The sequence below is a fragment of the Crotalus tigris genome, unplaced genomic scaffold (assembly GCF_016545835.1).
Source record: "Crotalus tigris isolate CLP2741 ecotype Arizona unplaced genomic scaffold, ASM1654583v1 scf7180000024219.118220, whole genome shotgun sequence".
In the NCBI taxonomy this organism is placed as follows: Eukaryota; Metazoa; Chordata; class Lepidosauria; order Squamata; family Viperidae; genus Crotalus; species Crotalus tigris.
In genome coordinates, this window is record NW_024100432.1 from 93,703 (window position 1) to 105,590 (window position 11,888).

Consider the following 11,888-nt stretch of genomic DNA (forward strand, 5'->3'; position numbering starts at 1 on the left):
CCCCTTGCAGCCTTACATTAAGGGAAAGCTTTTTCTTAAGGGGTTTATGTGTCCCTGTCCTCAAAATAACTTCTGCGTGATTCACAGAAACCCACCCTATGTTGGCTGGGGACCCTGGTACCTTTCAGACGCAATTCTTCACGAGGTTTGACCTTCTGGCGACCCAAACAGATGGATGCAATGTGGCCTTGCCTGCCACACGCTCTGCAAATGGCGGATCGGAACCTGCAGTCAGCTCGCTTGTGGCGTCCTTTGCATCTGAAGCATTGAAGAGATGCTGGGGCCTTGTCCGGACTTTCCTTCTGCCTCCTTTCAGCTGGCTGGTAAAGTCTATCCACCTCTTCTTCGGGATCCACTTCTGATCCTTCTTGAGCGTCCTCTAGAAGGACGGTAGTTGTCTCTGGATATTAAGAGAATCCTCTATTTTATTTCATTTTTTTTTTAACTCTAAAGGGAGAAAACACTTTTTCTAGTTTTGATATTTTACTAACTTTAAAAAATACTCAAGTATTATATGTAAAGGGGAAAAAAAACCCTCTTCATTTTAAACTCAGAACCCAAAACGCAATACTATATTAGAGCTTTCATTCAATTAACTCCAATTAGCTCAATGAATTCAAATCTCTCCCTCGAATTTATCCTCATGGAGTAAATCTTTTTCTTCTCTTATTTTCAAATTTAATCAATAGTATTTTACAAACTTCAGAGATTATTCAGCAAGACATGCATTTACAAACTCATTTTATACATACAAAACTACCTTAAAGTTTTCTTTTAATACATATATCAAACTTATAAAAATCCATCCTAACTAATTAAATCATTAAATTTAAGTCACTCCCTCCAGCTTATCTTCATAGAATGAAATCTTTTTCTTCTCAAGAGTGTCTATCGGCCTCTTTTCTTCAAGAAATTCTTAGCCTTATTTATATATATGAAAAAATATTTCAAAGTTGAATTGTTAGACATTGTAGATTAACCTGGAGTAAATCCCCAGAATAAAGTTTCCTTCTCCAAGATGTCTATCATATCTTTTTTTCTCAAAGTATCCATGAAGAAAAAGTCCCAAAAGTAACCTCTTAGAAGTTGTGAGTTTACTTGGCACTCTTCTTTCAGTTGCACTGGGAGGGTTATATTCAAACCATCATCATAATAAAAGCTGGTGTCAGATTTGTATTCCAAAGGTACAGTTAAATTATTTGCATTACACACATTTGTAGAGTTGACACAATAGGTTGGTGATTTTCTATACCTAAATGTGTCTCTTGTTCTTTTTTTAATATCCTCTGTATAATTAGTATCTTTGACCCCTAACTGATTTATGATTTTCTGTATGGACTTTTCAAAGATTTGACCACAGATTCCAGCTCAGAGTTAAATATCTTCGTAGCTCCTTCTTGTGCTCAAAGAATATTATTTATTTATTTCTTCATTTACCCTATTTTCTAGCCAATCAGGGTTCATGAAAATCAGAAAAGTTCAACCACTCAACACAACACAACACAACACAGGGCTATGGATTATTTTAAAAGTAGTTAATTAAGACCACAACTTTTATCCTTACATTTCAAAAGAAAAAATACTCCATACTTCCTTATTTTAGCCTTATTAATATTAATATTCTAAATAACAAGCTGTTCTGGAAAACATTTTAACTTATTTAGGGTCATTTTTTGCTATTACTGCATCTTTTTCCCGAATAGTCATTTTTAATATTCTCAATGTTGATTTTATGTTTTTAGATTTACTGTGGGTCTTGTAAATTGTCCCACAGATGGTACTTATATAAGCAAAATTTGGCTGCTTCCAATGTGACACAAAGATAATAAATAAATTTGAGTGGAAGGAAGATAGCTGAATGTTGCACAGGGATTTCTGTTTATAATTTATCTGCTTTCTTCTGCTTATCTTATATGCACTATTGCGGGCTAACTCTGCCCACAGTCGGGAGTTTGATACGGAACGGCTCAATGGCCTTCCATCCTTCCCAGGTCAGTAAAGCAAGGAGCCAGATTGTTGGGGGCAATATGCTGATATTGGAAACTACTCAGAGAGTTCTGTAAAGCACTAAGGGGCAGTATATAAGTCTAAGTGCTCCTACCCTCCTCCCTCACTACATATCCCCCTTTTTTCTAGCTTTACGTAATTTGCAATAATGTATTTTAGTAGCTGGAGAATGATAGCCAGGTCTTACAATCTGATTTCCCTTTGAAATATATGATATTCCCCACTGTGATGCTGACCCCCCCCCCAAAAAATGCAAATATTTGAGTGATCTCATAAAATCAACTCATTATATAAAAAAGAGACCTCTACCTATTTTGTTGCCATGGTTCTGGCAATTCTATGATATCAGCAATTATGGTAAAATGATGTCACAACCAAACAGCATCCTTGGAATATCATGGCCTTCTCCTGAAGCCTCCATATGGAATGACATGTGGTTGCTTAGTAACCACAAAGAGTGACCGCTAATGTTGGCTGCCATACTCTAAGGCATTCATTTTGGGGTCAAATGAGCAAAAGGAGATGTGTAGAATGGGTTGCCATCTCTGCTACACACAACTTTTCTTAGTTGGGATCCTAGTGATACCTCTTAAGAGGTTGGATGGAGTCCCAAATCTATGCCCAGCTTCAAATATTAACTGCAGAAAGACTACCAATTCTGCTGGTCTGGATAATATGCTTATTCTGGACACAGGAATTTCAGAAGCTTCTGATGACATCAGCCTGAGGTTTAAAAGACACCTGGAAAGGTTAAAGAGCCATAAGAAAAAAGTACAGAGAAATAATTGGCTTGGAAAAAATCCAAGGGAAGAAGTCCTATTTTTTAGGTTATTAACAAAAAGGCGAGGATTTGCAACAACCACTGGAAATCCTGCAGGAGAGCAAGGGAAACTTGCTTCAGTTGCAGTGGCTGAAAAATGGGGGAAGTGGGCAAGGGGACTAGTGCCTCTAAAGTATAAGAGGTGGCTACAGGTGGCTCCCAAAGCAAAAAATATAGAATATGAAGAGAAAACTCACGAGTTGGCAATCCAAGAGGAATTGGCTAAAGAAATTTCAAAACCCTCTGCTAAAATCAGCTTGAAAACTAAAAGCCATCTGGAAAGGTTAAAGAGCCACTATATAGCAGTACAGAAAGGTCAATGGCTTGGAAAACATCCAACAGGAGAAGACGTATTTCTTAGGCTCCTAACAAAAAGACGAGGATTTGCAAAAACCACTGGGAAAAATGCAAGAGAACAAATAAAACCTACTTCAGGTAAAAGCCCTCTGGAACGATTAAAGAGCAATCAGGAAACATTACAGAGAGACCATTGGCTTGGAAAAAATCTAACAGAATTTGTTAAACTCCTAAGAAAAAGGTGAGGGTTTGCAAAAACTACTGGAAAACTTGCCAGAGAGCAAGTAAAACCTACTTCACATACTATGGGTGAAGAAATAGGGAAGCCTCAGCAGGTTTCTTCCCTTAACAGGCTTCATCGAGCATCAGGTCATTCCTTACAAAAGCGCTCCATTTTACATCTTCCAACAGAGCTCCCTCCGTTGACTTCTTCTATTGTAGTGGAGGATAGTGATAAGGACTGGGCTGGTAAGGTGGTCTTTGTTCTGAAGTCCACCAACAGATCAGCAAGGCCCAGCCATGTAAAACATATTATAATCACCGAGCAGGCAAAAAAGGAAAATACTCCAAGTGAACAAAACACAGAGAAAGTTATCAAGAAAGAAGTTGAGTCTGAGGAATCCAGAAAGGAAAACCCGCTCAGCCACTTAATAACTGGAGGAAGCAACTCCCAAATTCCTACTGATGAACTCTTACCTGATATAATATTGTTTAATGAGACACATTGGGAGCATCATGAACAAACCACCTCTGTTCCCCCTTCGTTTGATTTTTTGTCAACCACTAATAATTTTCTTCTTCGGCATTATGACTTTGAATCTGAGTGGCAAAAAAAGTTGGCAACTATCTTTCCAGATGAGGTTTCCAAGAACATAATTGCCCAGTTTATGCGTTTCATCAAAACACGCTGCAACAAACTCCCTATCCAGATTTGTCCTGAATTTATCGCTACAGTGGATCATACCATGAGAGAAATCATTAAATCTTTTTTTAGAAAAATATAAAAATCAGAAAAATAAATACTGACTTTTCAATCAACACTAATTATAAATAGGCAAATAGTCTTTTCTTCGAAGGATGCTATCTTCTGATTGAGAGCGTGCATTTGGCAGGTTCACCACCCAAATGCTCTAAAAACATGAAGAATCAGTTTCCATGCCAAATAGGATACCTTTCCAGGTCAGCAAGAAGGAAACAGATTTTTGGTCAATAATCTGCTATTTTCCATCCATGTTAAAATTGCACAAGGTTTCCTCTTCTCCTAAAAGGTCCAGCTGTAAAAATGACAATTCAGTTACCTGAGAAGAGAGGGAAGGAAAACCTTGATATTTTGCAAAAGCTGAATTTTTCAATCCTCACAGATTTTTAATACAGTGCACTTTAAAAACATTCCAACATCTTGATGCTTACTGTATAGTTTGAGAAAAGTGCCAGACTACAATAATGGGTTCCTTCTGCATACAATTTCATTCTTTTTCCAGCAGTTGTCTTTCCCTCTAAATTTTCAAAACAATCTCCTGGACTGACCTAAAATGTTACCTATGAAACACAAAATTGTGTGGGCTCAAAATCTTTAGCATCTCAGTCTTGGTGGTTTTGAGCCAAACCTGTTCTTCACTATCTAGACTCCCCTTCCCGTTCAGTGTCTAGACACTGGGACAGAACAGCTTCATTTAGGTGGCCATGAACAGAGAAATACAATTAAGTATAATCAGCAGAAATACCTCTTCTGCTGCTACATCCTTTAGAGCTTCTCAGTAACCCATAAAATACACTGGGGCCTGCACACAGTGAGTCTGCATAGGTATGATCTAACCTAAAACTATAATCACCAACTTATACCATATATCAGAGTTTCAGAGAAAAACCCCTTCCATCTGAAACCCAAGTGGTTCCATTATGCACCAAGAGCGGACTTTTTGAATATGTCTAGAATTCCAGCAGAAAGGGTGTAAATTTACTGCAAAAAAAATGGGATTAACAGGGAATTATTTGTTCAAAACAAGAGATTGCTGTACTATAACCCGTGGGGCAAAGACTGGGTCCATCATATGCTTCTGCTGTAGTTTGAGTTTGTAATAAGGGATCAAGTGCATTGTTGTTAGAATGACTATGAACTCCCAGCCCTTGTCTGATACATGGATGGCAGGATGAAGTCCTCCAGAACAATAAGATTGGGGAACTCCACTGTCAGTCTGCATATGGCATCATATGCAGGGTCAGGGAGATTCCTATACATAGGGAACTCTGTAACAGGAATCCCATCTAATCCTTAAGTAAATCCATAACCTCACTGGTATCTTTAGACACAAACTACACCATCTTTTCATCCAACCTCTTAATCACCCATTGCACTCCCAAATCCCCTTTTCATACTGAGAAGCTGAAGATATAATAACAGCCAATCACCCAAAAACTAGACAAACTGATGCCCCCCCCCCCAACTTCCAAGAGGGAATGAATTTGGCAGCCAAAGCCTCTGTTATCCTTTAAAAATTGTTAAATTCAAGGAACTCAAATTACAGCCAAGTCTTTCTAGCCAAAAGTTCTTTTAGTCTTTGCCAGGAAAATAAGTAGCAAAATCTTAGGAAGACTAGATCTTTGGATACAGGCAGTAGTGGGATTCAGCCGGTTTGCACCACTTCGGCAGAACTGGTAGCTAATTTTTTGTTGCCCAGGCCCAGAATATAGACATCCAGAAGCAGCATCCACACAGAGAACCGATTGTTCACATATTTGAATCCTACCACTGGAATACAGATCTATTTGGATTGTCCTAGTACCCTCAGACCCCTTCATGACCTGAATTAGATGAAATGGCTGTCTTCCCCTTTCAGCATTTAATACAGTTGCTGTATAACATCTGCTGCTACCTAGAATTGAACTCTCAACCTTCTGGGTGGTAAACGAGCATCTTCACCAGTAGGCCACCATGCTGTTCCACCTATCAAATAATGTTTTTAATAATATTTATTATAAACAACAATAGAAAGTTCTTCAGTGCTCTAGGTAATATACAACTGTATTTGCAAAAGTATGATCAATCTTCTTCATCTCCCCCCCCCCTCACTTCCTCTCCTTCTGGCACCAGGATCCTACCAATTTTATCATTGCTAGCAACTAAGGCTATGAGTAATAAGAACCTTAGCCCAACATACAATTGCAGTTGTTTCAGATGGGAGAATAGGTATTCTGAAATATTTTTAAGCCTCAGGATAAGAATAAAAAGGTCAAATAATGTGATATATTTAATAGTATTTGTACAGTGCTCTAGATAATATATAACTCCGTCACAAAAGTATGATCAGTCTTCTTCATCTTCCTCCCCCTCTTCCTCTCCTGAACTTCTATAGATAGAAAAGTAATAAAAGATGATATTACAATGAGCTTATAAAACTACATAGTCTTCTCATTGGTCTGTTCAACTTTTGTCAAGCTATTATTATTATAATAGATCCAGAATCCTTATTCTTTTCTGAGAAGAGCAAGAATTTCAGTATTTCAGAGTTGTTGAATTTCTGCTATGCTGTGTAGTTACTATGCAGAACAGAGCAAAAGAGAGCAACTATACATAGCAAAGATCAAAGGAGTCCTAAGACAGTCCTGTCACAACGCTGCTTCTTGATTACTCCTACTTGGCTTTTCCAACTGTTCAAGCAGTTAAAGGTAGGAAGATAATAGAAAATCAAAAAGAGCTTGAAAAGAATATTGAGGGATTATAAATAACTAAGTGGGACGGCAAGAGTTTGGAGCTTGTTTTCATCCAGTAAGGCATTTGATAGGGTAGATCACAACTACTACTTGATAAGATAGAAAAATGTGGGTTGGACAGCATCACCACCAGATGGATCTGTAGCTGGCTGACCAGTCGTACTCAGCGTATGGTCCTCAATGGAACCACATCTACATGGAGGGAAGTGTGTAGTGGGGTGCCCCAGGGCTCTGTTTTGGCCTAGTACTCTTCAACATCTTCATCAACGATTTGGACGAGGGGATAGATGGGGAAGTCATCAAATTTGCAGACAACACGAAGCTGGCAGGAATAGCCAACACTCCAGAAGATAGGCTTAAGATACAGGAGGATCTGGACAGACTTGAACACTGGGCACTATCTAACAAAATGAAATTCAATGGTGAAAAAAGTAAGGTTCTACATTTAGGCAAGAAAAACCAAGTGTACAGGTATAGTATAGGGGGTACCTTGCTCAATAGTAGTAACTATGAGAGGGACCTCAGAGTCCTAGTGGACAATCACTTAAATATGAGCCAGCAGTGTACTGCAGCTGCCAAGAAGGCCAACACAATGCTAGGCTCCATTAACAGAGGGATAGAATCAAGATCACGTGAAGTATTAATACCACTTTACAATGCCTTGGTAAGGCCACACTTGGAATAGCTGCATCCAGTTTTGGTCACCACGATATAAAAAATATATTGAGACTCTAGAAAGAGTACAGAGAAGAGCAACAAAGATGATTAGGGGACTGGAGGCTAAAGTATATAAGGAAAGGCTGCTGGAATTGAGTATGTCTAGTTTAATGAAGAGAAGGATGAGGGGGGACATGATAGCAGTATTCCAACATCCCAGGGGCTGCCACAAAGAAGAGGGAGTCAAGCTATTTTCCAAGGCGCCTGAAGGCAGAACTAAGAACTAAGGAGAAACTTCCTGACAGTTACAACAATTAACCAATGGAACAGCCTGCCTCCAGAAGTGGTGAATGCTCCAACACTGGAAGTTTTAAAGAAGAAACTGGACAGACATTTGTCTGAAATGGTATAGGGTTTCCTGCCTGAGCAGGGGGTTGGACTAGATGACCTCCAAGGTCCCATTATTATTATTATTACTACTACTACTACTACTACTACTACTACTACTATTATTATTATAGGTTCTAAAAGGACTGTAGTGCACTATGAAGCAGTATATAAGTCCTAGTGCTACTGCTATTGAATATCTATATCAAATTTATTTAAATGATTGTGCTTCATAGTTGCTTAAGAGACCTCTTGAAATTCCTAGCCTTAGCTATATGCAAGCAAATTGGAATGCAGTGATATTTGGTTTAATTTGTCCAGGAGAAAAACAAATTCTCCAATAGATTGCAGCTCATGATAGCCATTTATCAGAGGACAGTTTATCTACAGCAATGTTCGTCAATCACAAAGCCTTTAAGCTGTGTGGGTGTCAACTTCCAGAATTCCCTGGCCAGCAATGCTTCCAGTTAACACCTTAATGTTGCTGAGGTTGAGGAAAACTAGTCTAAAACTTCCTTCTGTTTTAAGAAATGTGAAAACAAATGAGCCATTATCCTTCCCATCCTAGGAAGGAGACAAGCTTAGCTGCAGAAGAGTTCTTTTTAACTTCTATTACAACGTCTTTCTATTCTTTGTCAGGTCTGAAAAGGAGTCTCCAACTAGTGAAACTTCTCCAAAGACGGGGATGTAGTACAATCTGTCAAGGATTGTTCTTTAACTTAGAACTTTTTTCCTCCAAGACATTTCCTGGGAAGAAGACACTCTTAGCTGAAGAAGAGTTCTTTGTTATATTAAAACATCTTTCTGTTCTTTGTTAGGTCTGAAAAAGAGAGCCCAGGTATAGTATAGGGGGTATATACTAAAGATTTACAGAGCTTTAAAAAGGAAGGAAGGAAGGAAGGAAGGAAGGAAGGAAGGAAGGAAGGAAGGAAGGAAGGAAGGAAGGTATAACTCAGCAGGTATTCACAGTTTCTTTGAACTGGCCTTTTTAACTGGCTCTGGAGTTACAAGCTACTGCTGGGTGTGATAGCATTAACTCCTCAGCAAAACAAAACAGAAATAGAGATTAGCTCAAGTTTAAAATGGGTTAATAAAAATCAAAGTTATTCCAAAAATAACTAATTTATGCAAGAAAAGCAAAAGAAGATTAGTGATAACATGTTGGTAGGGAGTTTTTGTTCATGGGCACTCTGGATTGGTTTGGAGCTTGTTAGTATCCAGCCAATGGAAAACCAGAACAGTACTGAGCATGGGGGGAGGGGTAAGGGCTATAAAAACTGTTGCATGCCTTGATCTGGGTCTATGTCACGTGTACTGGTATTTGCAAATACAAATAAACTTTTGTTGCTTACCAGATACCAGATTGCCTTGGTTGTTTTATTGCTTACCTCTTTCTAACAATAGGAATTCTGGATTTGTTTCTTTCAATTATTAAATAGCTGAGTAGTTTTTTTCTTTCTTGATTCCTGAGGCTCAAGTTCTTTTTCCAAAGCTTTCTCTGTGTTCTCTCTTCCCTGAGTATCTTCCTCTTTCTCCTGTCTAATGTTTACAATGTGCTTTACATAGCTGGGCCTTGCTGATCTGTTGGCAGATTACAGAATAAAGACTATTTTACTAGCCCAGTCTAAAACATAATCATCCATTATAATGGAAGAAATCAAGGGATTATTCAAGTGAACGTACAAGACCTGTATTTTATAAAAAAAATAAGTTTACAAAACATTAAGTCTTTATAAATCACTGACAAAATGTAGTCCTATAAACATAGATGGGAAATATAGGTAGGGGAAGTTATTGTGTAAGTTTCATTTTCATCTACTGTTTAGGAATCTTTTGCAAAATTGACATTAGAAAATTAAAACATCCAACAAGAAGCAAATTGCACCTTGAATCCAAGCAAGACAGTCATGTTCAGGGTCATTACCTATATTTTACCAGAGTCAAAGGACTTGTGGGCCCAAAACCTTTAGCCTCTCATATTAATGATTTTGAACCAAATCTGTTCTTCATCCTCCAACCCTCCCCCCTCATGTCTTGACACTGCAAAAGAACCTTGACAGGTTGACACATGTCTGTTCAGACTGCTCTCCTATCCTCAGATCCCTTCATGGTAGATGAAATGGCTGCCTTCCCCTTCCAGGAACTGAGTCAAAAACAAAATGGCTACTGACCTTTAAGCTTTGATCAGGGTATAGCCCCATCCTCCTGAACTCCTTTTCTGAAAAAAAGTATTTTTATGAGAGGAGCAAACAAACCCCAAGAGACTCAATGCTACTGGAGTGTGATTTCTCACAATATATTTATGCAGCAAAAAGTGCAGCTGTTGCAAAGCAGTCTGATTGTTACAGACATTTCTAGAATAGAGTTTGACTGAAAAATCAGCATTTCAAACAATGTCCAATGCTGGCACACGCTCATCCAGTTCAAATTAACTTTCAAATGAACTTCGGCCCCTCACATCCTGGACACAAACTGTGTCAACTCCTCTCTTCTTTTCCTGGGTTCTGGGGCTTGCACAGTGATCTCTGCACACAGTGAGTCTGCATTTATACACTATGTTCATCTATATTCTTATAAAAACACAGTAGGGTTGGACAAAATATGTGGAACTATGGTTCCATCTTCTTTATTACCACATATATTTTCCCAATTTCTGGATACATCAATAAAATTGGAAGGCTGTTGGCTTTCATGCCTAAAGGAGGCCTAAAATCAGTTTTCAGGATTTCTAGGCCAGACCATAACCATTATACTAAACAGGGTCCTTACCGTAATTAAAATAGATAAAGTTCTGTTTTATTATTTTGTCACCTTCTAATATGTATTCATATTGCCTATTGAGTTTACATGAATGATTTTTATATAAATATATGTGAAGATGTTTCTAGTAATATAGATAAACAAATTTCTTGAAATTTGATAATTATTTTTTGTTTTTGTTATTTGATAAGAAGTATTTTCTTTAAAAGAAAGAAATAAACTTCTTTCTTAACCTGAAATTTAATCTTTGAATATGTTAATAATGAATCTGAAGGCCTATTTTATGCCCTTTTGCCTGTAGTGTTCAGAATAAATATCTACTTCTGTTTCAGATCATTTTAAACTAGGTTCTCTCCAGATGTATGTATCTACAAGAGCTATTAGGCCTTGAGAGTTGTTGGATTGCATTTTCCATTATCTGCAGTTAGCTTGCCTATGCTAAATGCAGATGATTGAAGCTGTTTTACAATAACAAATTATAATATTACCCTTGTCTTTTGTTACAAAACAATTCAAGTTGATTGCTACCTGTTCTGTTTTTGTGTATTTTCCAGTCATTAATGGCTGAGAGAAAGTGACTGGCCTAAAGTAACACCACCATTTAGAGGAAGGTGGCCTTTAAATTCTATGAATAATTTAAAGCAGACTGCATCAAATATTTATTTCAATTTTCTCACGAAGAGCTTTCAAATTTAGAGAGAAGGGGAAATCTGTTAATGCACATTCCTATTATAATATCTTTATTGCTATGATTCCATGTGAAGTTAAAGTAATAGTATCAATACCCTTTTCACTAAAATGGACCATTTTAGGGTATATTGATGTGCTAATTCTGAATTTGAAGTCAATTTTTACACTAAAATTTGATGAAAAGATTTTACAATTCTGCTTACCTCCCCCATTGATTGTCTATGTTCAGTCACCATATATATTTTTTTATGAGTCCAGGCCCACCACCTGGAGGAATTTCAGCCCTGTTGTGGCCCTAAAGAAGGATGTTGGGTTAAGAAAATGTCTTTAAGACAAAACCCGCCCAATTAAAGTGGATCCCACCAACCACACTAGCAGCGAAAGTACAAGCAATGGAACCATTAATATGACATACGTATACAAGCCAGATGAAAATGAAAGCTGAAAATGATATGAATATAATTTTACAAATTGTATTTCATTTAATGTTGGGAAATGGAGAACATATGTTCATATAATTACAATTAACAAGAATACTGGTGTTGCACTTCACTCACAT

General features: G+C 37.7%; 1 long non-coding RNA gene across 1 annotated transcript; it reads right to left on the bottom strand.

The window, feature by feature from the left end:
- Positions 1 to 250: 250 nt before the first annotated feature.
- Positions 251 to 10,813, bottom strand: LOC120299059. Its single transcript, XR_005554317.1, has 3 exons — positions 9,268 to 10,813; positions 4,296 to 4,422; positions 251 to 400 (listed from the first exon to the last, which is right to left on the bottom strand). It is a non-coding gene; the product is annotated as an uncharacterized LOC120299059 (long non-coding RNA).
- Between the last annotated feature and the right edge of the window lie 1,075 nt (positions 10,814 to 11,888).